The sequence below is a fragment of the Tamandua tetradactyla genome, chromosome 2 (assembly GCF_023851605.1).
Source record: "Tamandua tetradactyla isolate mTamTet1 chromosome 2, mTamTet1.pri, whole genome shotgun sequence".
Classification (NCBI taxonomy): domain Eukaryota; kingdom Metazoa; phylum Chordata; class Mammalia; order Pilosa; family Myrmecophagidae; genus Tamandua; species Tamandua tetradactyla.
The window spans coordinates 31,237,508-31,252,259 of NC_135328.1; positions in this window are offsets into that span (position 1 = coordinate 31,237,508).

Sequence of the window (14,752 nt, forward strand, 5' to 3'; positions counted from 1 at the left end):
ACAGGAGACTAGGAGTGGGGTTGCCGTAGGATCCTGAAACCCCATTGCTCAGTATATACAAGGAAGAACTGGGCGTGGAGACATGAATGGACATTTGCACACTGGTGTTTATGGCGGTAGTGTTCCTGATACACAATGGATGGAGTGGCCTTAGGGTACACCGATGGAAGAATGGAGAGGAGAACTATGGTGTAAACATACAATGGACTACTGAGTGGCCACCAAAAGGAATGAAGTTGTGAGGCATGGAACTGGATGAAAGAATCTTAAGAGCTGTATGTTGAATGAAATGTCAGGAAAGAAAAAAAAAAGACAAATATTATCATGCCTCAATCATATGGACTAACTATAATACAAAAATTCAGTGAACCAAAGTCAAGAGCATGGGTTATGAGGTTAGAGCTTATTGCAAATGGTCTTAGATTGTAAGCTCTTACAGCAGTCACATATATTCATGAAGTGTAACTGTTAGTTCTTAATTTTGAGATACTGAGCTGTTTGTATATAACATGGTCTTTCCCAGAAATTTCAGGTACTACTGTGACACCTGAGACTCAGAGCTAGAGCTCTGAAGCTAAGAAAGTAAGCAGTACCCCCTATAGGAACTGTTTAAAAAGTTGGAAAAGGGATCAGACTTCAGCTAAAGATATGAATGAAGCCAATATGGACAGGACTAAGGTATACTAGAAGACTGGGTAAACGATGATATCATCCATATTTTAAAACTTCAATTTCTGGGTGAGACTAAAGCATTTGATGCTTATTTGGTGCAAACTTTATATTTTGAGTAGTGCATTTCCTAATTTAACTTTTATGGTCAGTTTAGTTGAACACCGTAAATACATGGAATCTTGAATAGGGAGTGAGATTTTATTAGTTAGGTCCAGGTTAGTGTGATGCCCCAATAAATCCCAGACTGACTTGGGCAGTGAATAAATATTTGCAAAACAATGAATAAACATAGAAACAAATTTTTGGAGGCTCTGTTTTAGAGTTAGTGAGAAAAAAAAAAAGAAGTATTTGCAAAGTCCCCTTGGGGGAATAAGAAGAAAGGAGGAAATATTGAACTTCCCCATTTGGAGAATTTCTAATACTCTCACAAGCTGTGGGGACAACCAAATCAATAGACAAGCCCTCAATCTTGGGGTTCACCCCTGTGAAAAGGATAGACTAAGCCAACTTAAAATTATGCCTAAGAGTCACCTGTAGAGAACTTCTTTTGTTCCTCAGATGTGGCTTCTCTCTCTAAGCCAACTCAGCATGTAAACTCACTGCCTTTCCTCCTATGTGGGACATGACTCTCAGAGGTGTAAATCTCACTGGCAACATGAGACAGCCTGGGATAGGCCAGGACATGGCATCAAGAGATTGAGAAAGCCTTCTTGACCAAAAGGGGGAAGAGAGAAGTGAGAAAAAATAAAGTGTCAGTGGCTGAGAGATTTCAGAATTGAGAGGTTATCCTGGAGGTTATTCTTATGCTTTATATAGATATCCCTTTTTAGTTTATGGTGTATTGGGGTGGCTAGAGGGTAGTACCTGAAACTGTTGAACTGTGTTCTAGTAGCCTAGATTCTTTAAGGTGATTGTATAAATGTTTGATGTTTACAATATGACTGTGTGATTGTGAAAACATTGTACTGATGCTCCTTGTATGCAGCATGTGGACAGATAAGTAAATAATATGGGTAAAAGTAAATAAATAAGTAATGGGGGGAAGGGTAAAATAAATTGGGTAGATGGAAATGCTAGTGGTCAATGAGAGGGAGGGGTAAGGTATATGGTATATATGAAGTTTTTCTTTGTTCTTTTTATTTCTTTTTCTGGAGTGATGCAAATGTTCTAAAATGATAATGGTGATGAATACACAACTGCGTGATGGTATTTTGAGCCATTGACTGTTCACCATATATAGAAAGTTTGTGTGTGAATATTTTTCTCAAAAAAAAAGAACTTTCGTCCAGAACAGTCACCGAAGGCAGAAAACTCACCTAACTTCATCTACCTGGGGAGTCCAGGAGGGCCAAGACTTGAGTGAGATGGATAATATAATTGCCTCAGGTGCAGAATTTAAGGTGGTGCCAAAAAATTTGACAATCAAAATAAATAATGTTTAATGTAATATTTTTTAAAAAAATCAAAATGAATGCTTTAGAGGATGAAAATGTTCTAAAATTAGAGAGTGGTGATGGGTTTCATAACTCTGTGAACATATGAAAAAATGCTGAGCTGTACACTTTAAAATGATGAATTTGATGATGTGAATTATATCTCAATAAAACTGTTCTAAATATCAATTAATGCAAAACATCCCTGATGAACAAAATGTCACAGTTTTAATCAGAATCGGGCCAGAAGCTACTCAAATTCAAAGACAGCAGATTCCAGATCTCAGGATCACAAAGGGATGGAAAGTGAAAGAAAGTGGGCCACATGGAGCAAGAAGGAGCAATGTACTTTTCGTGTCCTTTTTGTAGTTTTACTTTTCTTTTCTAAGCCATAAACATTAACCAAGTGCCTCTCTTAACAATTTGCACAGCATTCCTTCTTTCCCTTTTCTCTCTCTTCTCCAGAGTCCACAGTGGAGGATGGGTAAGATGGGGAGAAAAGCTGTCTGACAGCTAAGCTTGGACACGGTAAGGAAAGTGAGGCCATGCTATTTGTTTCAGGTGCACCTCTAAGCCAGGCAAGGCTTGTAATAAAGTGGAGAAAATACTAAATTAACAATTGGCATCCAAATTACTGAGGGAGAAGTTTAGGGAGAGAAAATACCTGAAAACTGTTTGAGGTAGGACACAAGACCCTAAGAGCCTGTATGTCTTCTGGTGGCCAGATTTAGGGGACCAATCTTGCTATTCTAGCCAAAGAGAGGGACCTTTTATCTGGAGAAGATGGGATGAGGGTAGGAGATGAAAGAACAGTTGACTGTGAAAGGAGAGGAGAAAGAGAGAACCTGGGAAAGATTCTGCATTGAGACAATGATCAAGATAGGAGGTCCCTGAATCAAAGATGAGGAGAGGCCCTGAAAAGACTTTTTAGAATAGGAATATCTAAAGTGGCTTTTTAAAGTTGTTTAATGTGTTCTATGTCATGTACTCTCTCCCTATACCCACCTGCTCTCAAAGTCTACCTGTGTGAATTGGGGTTTGTGTGGAAGCCAAGGAAGGGACTGGATAGTTGAGCCTGTTGAGAGTGTAAAATGGACTTGGGTATGCAGAAGAAACCATGAGATATAAGCCCCGGACTTTTCAGAAACCTTAGAAAGGGATCTGGACTCCTGCAGGCCATGGAATTAGATCAGTTGAGTTAGTTTTATCTAAAACTCAAGGGCCAAGAAGACCATAGCTGAAATCTAGCTCAGGGTTAGATATAAATACATTTAAAAGGTTCTTGAGGTTCCTGCTGAGAAGTGGAAAGAGTCCTGCCAGTACATTCTATATCTAAAAGGGAAGTTTAAGAGGGAAGAATAAATTAGATTGATAGCAACTGTGCTGGTTTGAAAGAAAAATTTCCTTCTTTCAATTTATGTACCCTAGAAAAGCATGTTTTAATCCTAATCGATCTTGTGGGAGCGCCATTTCTTTTAATCTCTATTCGATAATATAGGTTGGAAATTTTATTGGGTTATCTCCATAGAGATGTGATTCACCCACTTGTGGGTATTGGAGGAAGATGTGACTCCACCCATTCCAAGTGGGCCTTGATTAGTTTGCTGGAATCCTTTAAAAGAGGGAGCATCTTAGAGAAAGCTTGAGAATGACGAGATAGCCACAAGAAAGACAAGAGCCCATGCAGACAGAGACCTTTGTTGCTAAAGAAGGAAAATATCTCTGGGGACGCTTCATGAAACAAGAAGCCTAGAGAGAAAGCCAGCAGATATTGCCGTGTTCACCATGTGCCTTTCCGTTTGAGAGAGAAACCCTGAAATTCATCGGCCTTTGTTGAGTGAAGGTAACCTATTGTTGGTGCCTTTATTTGGACATTTTTATAGACTTGCTTTAATTGGGACATTTTCTCAGCCTTAGTAAGTTATTAAATTCTCATTTTTAAAAGGCCATTCTATTTCTGGTATATTGCATTCCAGCAGCTAGCAAACTAGAATAGCAACCATTGCTTGAACAAACTCCTCCAAATATTTGGGGCCCAAAGCTCTAAGGCCCACACCTAAATTTATTTCTTGGCATACTTAAAAGAGTTATTCACACTCAAGAAATTAGAATCTATGCCAAGCTCAGGATATCAGCTGAGTACCCAAGTTTCTTTTTTTGCTGGACAGATGTTCCAATTTAAGAGCAGATGTTTGTGATAGTATCTTGTAAATATCATTCTCTTTTTTCCAACTGATCCCACATTAAACTAATTTTTCCATTGGAAATGATACTTTAATATGAACTACAAGAGACCCCATAATTTCATGGCATGTGAGAAGCACCAAGATAACTGTCTACTGGCTTTTCTATCATTATTTATTGTCAACAAATTGCTGCTTTCCCATCATAGCCCTTATTTTATTTTACCGTAGGCCAACCTCAAAAAGACTCGGCCCAGCAAAAATCAGAAACTGCAGAGGTGGGGCTCTGTGAATAAATAATCTTTAAAAAGCTTCCCAGAGTATTCTATTATCTTCCCCAGATGAGAATTGTAGGAACTAAATCTTCAGAGGATGTGAATTTTGAAAACTCCTCATTCCTTTCTACCAGTTGAGAATTCTGCAGTGAAATTAGATTTAGATCATCTAATTCTTTGGACTGAATAATTCACTGTTCAACTTACTGTGTTTCCCCACTTACTATTGGTAATACACTCATCCAAAGCACAAACTATGGAGTGAGAGTTTAGAAATCAATATCTTAATCCCAAAATATATAGATAATTTAATGTGAATTCTTCCACTAAGAACTAGTTGTCTCATTCATTTATTCCTTCATTAACTCAACACATTTATTAAGTACTACTATTTGCTCTATGCTTCTAGGTACTGGGGGTGCAAAATGAACAAGAAACAGTCCCTGCCCTCAGGAAAAATTGAGAAGTCAACAGGCAATTACAACGTAGTGTGATGCATGCAAAGGAAAGGAGTAAGCAGGTAAAACTCTGAAAGTACATTGAAGGGCAATTAGCTGATTCTTGGGGTTGGGATAAGACTTCTCACAGAAAGTATCACCTAAGCTGAGACTCATTAGGTGGGAAGGACTACTCAAAATGAAGAGACAGGACTTCCAGGTCAAGATGGCGGCTTAACAACGTGAGCATTTTAGTTCGTCCTCCAGAACAACTACTAAATAACCAGAAACAGTACAGAACAGCTCCTGGGGCCATGTCAGTGACCAGACACACAGTGTACCCCAGTCTGGACTAGCTGGACCAGCTGCGATCACCCCCCAGAACCGTGACTTCCCAAAGCTGCGGTGGCCAGTGCCCCTCCCCCACAGGCCGCTTCCCAGAGGGGAAAGGAAAGGACTTTACCAGCAGCAGGGACTGGGCACAATCAAACGCCAATTGTGGAGCTAATTAACAAATTCTGACTACTAAAAATAGGCCCCCAGCTTAGGTGAACCTGATCAAAGTGGAGGTTGCTCATTTTTGCCCCGGCGCCAAGGGGGCAGGACTGACAGAAAAAGGGGGAAAAAAAAAAGGAGGAAACAGAGGTTTTTGTGGCTGTGTATCTACAAAGGCTTGACTGCCTCTGGATACAGCAGCAGGACTTTTCAGGCTGCAACTGCCCCAGGCATAGGCAGAAGTGAGCTCTTTTGGGGGCTTGTCTGGAGCCTGTACCTTCCCCAGGGGAGGGGTGAAGCCCAACTCAGGTGGAATCCCTCCATCAAGGAATTCAGACCCCAGGGCTTGGTAATTTGAAGCCATTAAAACCAGACTACAACCTCTCCTCTGTCTCCACCATGCCCCCAGCAGGGAGAGTCTGCCAAAGTTAAAGGTACCACATCATTTTATGCTGGTGGAACCTGCAGTCAGACAAGCGCCACACACAGGGCAGGATAAGAAAAACAGAGTCCAGAGACTTCACAGGGAAGTCTTTCAACCTGCTGGGTCTCACCCTCAGGGAAAACCGATGCAGGTGACTCTCCTCCTGATAGGAGGCCGGTTTGGTCTGGGAAAATCTGGCTGGGATATATAATATCTAAGTAGACCCTCCTAAGTGTGTGTGTGTGGTGGGGGAAGGCATCACACAAACAGGGTGTGCTGGTTTGAAAGGAAGTATGCCCCCTAAGAAAAGCCATGTTTTAATATAAATCCCATTTCATAAAGGTAGAATAATCTCTATTCAATACCATATGTTTGAAACTGTAATGAGATTATCTCCCTGGATGATGTGATTTAGTCAAGAGTCGTTGTTAAGCTGGATTAGGGGATGACATGTCTCCACCCATTTGAGTGGGTCTTGTTTAGTTTCTGAAGTCCTATAAAAGAGGAGAATGAGAGATTCAGAGAGAGCAACACTACAAAGCAGAGAGTCCACCAGCCAGCGACCTTTGGAGATGAAGAAGGAAGACGCCTCCCGGGGAGCTTCATGAAACAGGAAGCCAGGAGAGAGAGCTAGCAGATGATGCCATGTTGCCATGTGCCCTTCCAGCTGAGAGAGAAGCCCTGACTGTGTTTGCCATGTGCCATCTCACTTGAGAGAGCAACCCTGAACTTCATCAGCCTTCTTGAATCAAGGTATCTTTCCCTGGATGCCTTTGATTGGACATTACTATAGACTTGTTGTAATTGGGACATTTTCTCGGCCTTAGAACTGTAAACTAGCAACTCATTAAATTTCCCTTGTTAAGAGCCATTCCGTTTCTGGTATATTGCATTCCAGCAGCTAGCAAACTAGAACACAGGGCAAGAAACAAGAAAACAAGAACTGAAAAATTCTCCTCTGTTAAACAAAACTTAAGCTAAAGGTCCAGATAAAGCTGAATGGAATGTCAAAGAACAGATAGACAACAAATTCATCCAGCAAGAAAACCCTAGATGAAAGAAGTGAAAGCAATCTCCAGAATAAACTAATTAATGTAATTAAATGCCTAGATGCCAGCAAAAAATAACAAATCACACTAGGAAAATTGAAGATATGGCCCAGAACAAACCAACAATTCAAATGACATATAGGAGCTGAAACAATTAATTCAGAATGTACAAACAGACATGGAAAACCTCATCAAAAACCAAATCAATGAATTGAGGGAGGATATAAAGAAGGCAAGGAAAGAACAAAAAGAAGAAACTGAAAGTCTGAAAAAACAAATCACAGAACTTATGGGAATGAAAGACACAATAGAAGAGATGAAAAAAACAATGGAAACCTACAATGGTAGATTTCGAGAGACAGAACATAGGATTTCAAAACTGGAGGACGGAACATCTGAAATCCGACAAGAAACAGAAACTATAGGGAAAAAAATGGAAAAATATGAGCAGGGACTCAGGGAATTGAAAGACAATATGAAGCGCACGAACATACATGTTGTGGGTGTCCCAGAAGGAGAAGAGAAGGGAAAAGGAGGAGAAAAACTAATGGAGGAAATTATCACTGAAAATTTCCCAACTCTTATGAAAGACTTAAAATTACAGATCCAAGAAGTGCATTGTACCCCAAAGAGAATAGATCCAAATAGACATACTCCAAGATGTTTAATAAGCAGAATGTCAGAGATCAAAGAGAAAGAGAGGATCTTGAAAGCAGCAAGAGAAAAGCAATCCATCACATACAAGGGAAGCCCAATAAAACTATGTGCAGATCTCTCAGCAGAAACCATGGAGGTGAGAAGACAGTGGGATAATATATTTAGATTATTAAAAGAGAAAAACTGCCAACCAAGAATTCTATATCCAACAAAACTGTCCTTCAAAAATGAGGGAGAAATTAAACATTTTCAGACAAAAAAAATCCCTGAGAGAATTTGAGACCAAGAGACCAGCACTGCAAGAAATACTAAAGGGAACACCAGAGACAGATATGAAGACAGAAGAGAGAGGTGTGGAGAAGAGTGTAGAAAGGAAGACTATGAGTAAAGGTAAAAAGAAGGAAAATTAGATATGACATATAAAATCCAGAAGGCAAAATAGTAGAAGAAAGTACTACCCATGCAGTAATAACACTGAATGTTAATGGATTAAACTCTCCAATCAAAAGACATAGTCTGGCAGAATGGATTAAAAAACAGGACCCATCTATATGCTGTCTCTACTCAAAGGACACGAGGCCAAGGACACAAATGGACATTTACACACCAATGTTTATAGTAGCATTATTAACAATTACCAAGAGATGGAAACAGCCTAAATGTCCATCAACAGACAGTTGACTAAACAAACTGTGACATTTACATAAGATGGAATATTATGCAGCTGTAAAACAGAATAAAGTTATGAAGTATGCAACAACATGAATGGACCTTAAGGACATAATGCTGAGTGTGATTAGCCAGAAACAAAAGGACAAATACTGTATGGTCTCACTGATATGAACTGACATTAGTGAATAAATTTGGAATATTTCCTTGGTAACAGAGACCATCAGGAGACAGAAATAGGGTGAGATATTGGGTAGTTGGAGCTGAAGGGATACAGATTGTGCAACAGGACTGAATATAAAAACTCAGAAATGGACAGCACAATACTATCTAATTGTAATGTAATTATGTTAAAACACTGAATGAAGCTGCATGTGAGAACGATAGAGGGAGGAAGGCTGGGGACATAAATGAAATGAGAAAGAAAGATAGATGGTAAAGATTGAGATGGTATAATCTAGGAATGCCTAGAGTGTATAATAATAGTGAAATGTACAATGTACAAATTTTAAAAATGTTTTTGCATGAAGAAGAACAAAGGAATGTCATTATTGCAGGGCACTGAAAATAGATGATAATTAATACTTTAAAATGTTACCTTATGTATGAGACTAAAGCAAAAAATGTTTATTTGTTACAAAATTTAGATTTTGACTAGAGCATTTCCTAATATAACTCATGTAGATAGTTTGATTGAATGTCATAAGTACCTGGAATCTCAGGTAGCACATGAGATTTTGTTGGTTTGTCCAGAGTGATCCCCCGATGAATCCCAGAGTGATTTGATCAGTGACTGGAAAAGTATTTGCAAGCCCACTTCAGGGAATGGTGAGAGTGGGGAGAAATTCAACTTCCAAAGTCGAATTCTTGATATTCTCACAAGCAGTGTGGACAACCAAAGCTATAGGCTGAGCCCCCAGTCTTGGGGTTTGTTCATATGAAACTTAACCCCACAAAGGATAGGTCAAGTCTACTTAAAATTTAGGCCTAAGAGTTACCCCCAAGAGAGCCTCTTTTGTTGCTCAGATATGGCCTCTCTCTCTAGCCAACATGACAAGCAGTCTCACCACCCTCCCCCTCTCTGCGTGGGACATGACTCCCAGGGGTGTGGACCTTCCTGGTAACGTGGGACAGAAATCCTGGAATGAGCTGAGACTCAGCATCAAGGGACTGAGGAAAACCCCAGAATGAGCTGAGAATTAACATCAAGGAATTGAGAGAACCTTCTCGACCAAAGGGGGAAGAGTGAAATGAGACTAAGTGTCAATGGCTGAGAGATTCCAAACAGAGTCGAAAGGTTATCCTGGAGGTTATTCTTATACATTAAGTAGATATCACCTTGTTGTTCAAGATGTAGCAGAGAGGCTGGAGGGAAATGCCTGAAAATGTACAGCTGTGTTCCAATAGCCATGTTTCTTGATGATGATTGAACAATGATATAGCTTTCACAATGAGACTCTGTGAATGTGAAAACCTTGTGTCTGATGCTCCTTTTAGCTACTATATCAACAGAAGAGTAGAACATATTGAATAAAAATAAATAATAGGGGGAACAAATGTTAAAATAAATTTAGTTTGAAATGCTAGTGGTAAATGAAAGCGAGGGGTAAGGAGTATAGTATGTATAATCTTTTTTTTTCTCTGTTATCATTTTATTTCTTTTTCTGTTGTCTTTTATTTCTTTTTCTAAATTGATGCAAAAGTTCTAAGAAATGATGAATATGCAACTATGTGATGATATTAAGAATTACTGATTGTATACGTAGAATGGAATGATATCTTAATGTTTTGTTTGTTAATTTTTTTAATTAATAAAAAAAGTTAAAAAAAAAAATGAAGAGACAACACTAGAGAAAAGTAAGTGAAAAGGCCAGGAGGAGAAACTAAACCAAACCAAACAAATGAAGAACCTTCAAAGATCAACAAATAGTTTAGTATGACTACAGCTTAAAATTCAAGGTGAAAAAAAATTCGGGGTGAATAGTAATTAGAGATGAGCCTAAACAGGTAAGCAAAAGTCAGACTATGAAGGGTCTTCTGTGTCATGCTTTGGTGTTTGGACTTCAACCCTAAGTAGGAGTGTCACAATTGTTGATGAGGATGTAGAGCAACTGGAATTCTTATATACAATACCTACTAATGCTCTATAATCCAGCAACTCCATCCCATTTATGTCCCCAACAGAAATGAGTGCTTGCGTCTACCAAATGACCCAGGAAAGAATGTTCATAACAGTTTTGTTCTCCTATCTAAAACCTAGAAATAACCCAGATGCCCATCAACAGTAAAAAGGGTAAACAAATTGAGATATATTCATATAATAAGAACAAACTGCTTATACACACAACATACTAAATAGATATCACAGGCATAATATGTAGTGAAAAAGTCATACACAAAAGAGAACCTACTATATGATTCCACTTTGTGAATTTTTAAAATAGGCAAAATTAATCCATGTGACAAAAATTCCAATAGTAGTTACCGTGGGAGCAGGGTGACCCAGGTGGGGGCACGAGGAAATCTTCGGGGGTGCTGGAAATGTTCTTTATCTTGATCTGGTGTGTGTGTGTGTGTTTGTGTGTGTGTATGATATGTATATATATGAATACAACAAAACATACACTTAAGATTTGAACACTTTGTTGTATTTAAATTATACCTCAATAAAAATTAAAATAAAAAGAAGAGTGACACAACAAGATGGACCATCTTAGTTATAGCATGAGCTGGAGGCAATGAGAAGTGTTAGCAGTAATCTCAGTAAGAAATGGTGGTGGCCTTAAGTAGGGGATTAATAAGATTTCCACATAAAATGTAGAAAAAGGGAACTTGCCAGTAACTCCATGTGGAGGCTAAGGGAGAGGGGGTAGTTACAAATGATTCAAGGACTGGCCTTGTGATATTTTTCTAAATGGAACTTAACATTTTTGAGATCAGTTTATCAATATTTTATGTTAAAGGTAATAATTCTTTGCAGAGCATAGCTGTGCATAGATACTATTGATATACAACATATATGTTAAATTTTATTTGTTTTTCCAAGATATGGTTACAAAAGAAGAAAAATATATTAGGGGTTTATTCTCTCATATAAGAAACAGTATTAAAAATTGCAATAATGGAAAAAAAAAAGATTCAGAGGCCTCTGGCTTGGGCTGGATGAAAAGTGATGACATACCCTGAGAGAGGAAGCATGGAAGGTGGAGCGACTCAGGGTCATAGTTAGTAAATGAGCAAAACTCTGGGAAGAAGCAGCACTGGGTGTGGCCATCCACTCTCTCCATCTGGTCTGATGAGTTTTTCCTAATCTCAGTTTGAGTCACCTATACTTTATTGACACTGGAAGGACAGGCTCCAGCCAGTCAGGGTGGTTGAGGGGGATTTTAAAGATCACTGTCACCTTGGGAATACGGCCTGTAGTTTGAGAGCAAGGCCCCGGGAAAAATAAAACTGGATTTGAAGCAATGTGCCTTGAGCTTCCAAAAATGCCAGGCAATGAAAAGGTTAAGGCATATTATGCCAAAGGAAATCAACACCCTGACCATTTTGAGGCATGCGACGAGGAGCACAGAGCCTAGGCCTTAGAGAATAAGTTGCGTGTGGTTGTGTGCAAAGGGAAGGGAGGGGGAAGAAGGCAGAAAACAGATTCAAATCCTGTCTCCGTTACTTGATAATTGTCTGACGGTAAGTCAGTCAAATACCTCTAGCCTCAGTTTCTTAATTTGTATAATGCGGCAAATAATGCTCACCTTTCCAGGTACAATGTTTAAATGAATTCATATATGTGGAAGAATTTAACTCATTATGAACAGTCAACCCATGTGTCCCCTTCCTCTTTTTTATGGGACAAATCGGTCTCCTGTTAAATTAGTCCTGAAGGTTAAAATGGTCTACTCAGACACCTCTGTACCTTCTGTAAATTGCCCTTCAAAATCCTATTCTTCAACCTTTCCTAATTATGTCAAATCATTATCTTCTTCCTATAATGTGCAGTATAAAAAAGAGTAACCTTTAGATGCTATGAGAAATCTCTATTTCATCTCTGATCTCCCATTTTTCTCTCACTAAAATGCTGTTAAAGATTGTTTTACAGCCCTCAATGATTGAATAATTGTCCTTATTACTGTAGATCTAATTATCAGTTTAAATCATCAATTTGGGAAAAGTATTAGTTAGGATTAGTTTGATAGTATTTAACCAAAAATTCTAAAACAACAGTGGGTCAAAAATATAGATCTGTCTTTTTCTCACGTAAAAAACAAATTTGCTGCAGACATTTCTGAGTCTGCCTGGCAGCTCTGTGGTAACATAAGGGCTACTATATTTTTGCTCCACCATCTTAGCACATGGCTTCCATGTATCTCATAGTTAATGATGGTAGCTACAGCCTCAGTTATCTTGTCTCAGCTGTGAGCCAAGAGAAGAAATGGCTTAAGGGCAATAAGGGGCCACTTCCCGATGAGGCAGTTTTCTTTACATGGCCTGTATGGATATTCCATAAAACATTTCAGTTTAGATTTCATTAACTAAGACTAGCTGCAAGGGAAGCGGGAAAACAATCTTTTATTCCAGGTGTTGATATGCCCAGTCAAAAGTCTGGGATCTGTTACTAAGGAGGGAAGGAAGAATACATGTTTAGGTGGGCAACTAGAACTTTCTTTCCAAAGATTTCATTCATTCATCAAATACTTATTGCCCAACTTGATTAGGAACCAAGCCCTATTCCAGACACTGGGAATTCAAAAGAAGGAGGAAGAAGAGGAGGAAAAGAAGAGACAAAAATCCTTGCTTTTGTGGAACTTACATTCTAGTGGAATAATAATAGATAGCATTTATTAAGTTATTATTATAATTCAGGTATGATTTTAAGCTTTTTACTTGTATTAATTTATTTAATTTTCACACCAATCCTTTGAGGTAGATATCATCATTATCCATAGTTTATAGATAAAGGAAACTGAGACACAGAGTAGTTAATAACATATCCAAATTAACATAAATCATAACTGGTGGAGCCAGTATTTGAATTCAGAAAAGCTAATTACAATGTCCATGCATTTAGCCCCTGTATTATACTGCTGCTTCTTAATTTTTCCAGTGTTTAATTTGCTTTCTCCTCTGAGCACAAATAATTGACATGTATGTTTTGGAGACTTAAATAGTTGGGCACAATCTTCTGCTTCTCTCTGGTGGTATTGGGTGATGCATTGGAAAAGGGATGGCTGGCTATATAAGACTACCTGTAGTAAAATGGAGAAAGTCGCCATATACAGGACCTAGGAAATTATCAGTCTCCATACTGACCTACAGGGCTACCCAGATGCCATAGGAAGTAGGAAATGCATTCCTTCTCTTTTTTTAAGAGCTGTGACTTGAATTGGGATCATTGATGGCACTATATTTGCTCAATCCAGAAACCTAAACATTGTAACTGGCTCTTCTTGCCTTCCATCAAGTCCCCCTTCCACACTGTAGTGTGCGATCAAACCTCCAAAGCTGATTGTATCACCCCATACTTAAACCCCCTCAATGACTCCACATTGTCCTCAGAATAAAGTCCAAACTCTTACCCTGATTTACAAATCTGTCATTCCCAAAGCAGTCTGAAGAGACTGTTGCAGTTGGATTCCCCAGGAAGCAGACCCTGAGATAAAGCTTAGTGTGCAGAAGGTTTATTAGGGAGTCCCATTGCATGCCATATCTGTGAAGGGGAAGGGAAGGAAGTAGGATTGAACACAGAGAGAAGTTAAACTGTGCTGTTGCCTCAGAGGAAGTCTCAGCTGCCTCTACGTCCTCAACTGAGGCTGGGATGAGCCATCAGAAATGTTCCAAGTTGGAACATTGACCCAAACTCAGTACTTCCATGTGCCCCGTGAGTACCCAGGACTTCTCATCCATTTTTCCCAGTTTATACTAGGAGGAGCCGGTAGGATTAAGGTGAGGCTGACTACCCTCAGATCCATCTTACCATTGTGTAGCCACGCTGGACTCCTGGCTTCTTCATTAGGCTTGCCTCTTCTGGGTTCTTGAGTCTTCCTAACCTTGTCAGGGTTTCTACCCCTGTGCCACCTCTCACCCTACCACCAGCAGATACTGTTTCAGAAACTTCCCAGTGAGTGCAAATATCCCTTGTGTCCAGGCATGCCAGCCATTTCAAATTGACACCGTAGTTGACTCTTGGCCTTTAAGAATTTGTTAACATTTTAGCTAATTTCTTCTTACCTGTTTTTTATGGTGGCAACCACTTTCTCCATGATCTGCCAAGGGTGAAAGAGTTTGGGTGACCCATCTCTCCTTGAAAGAGTTTGTTATTGTCTGGTATTCTTACTTGGTTGACTCACAACCTCAGCTCTTTGATAGGCTCAAGAAAAATTAAGATTGTGTAGGTGATCTGGCTTTTCTTTATGTTGTATGAATGGGAATCATGTTCTCTTGTGGGTTTCTGCATCTGCTTC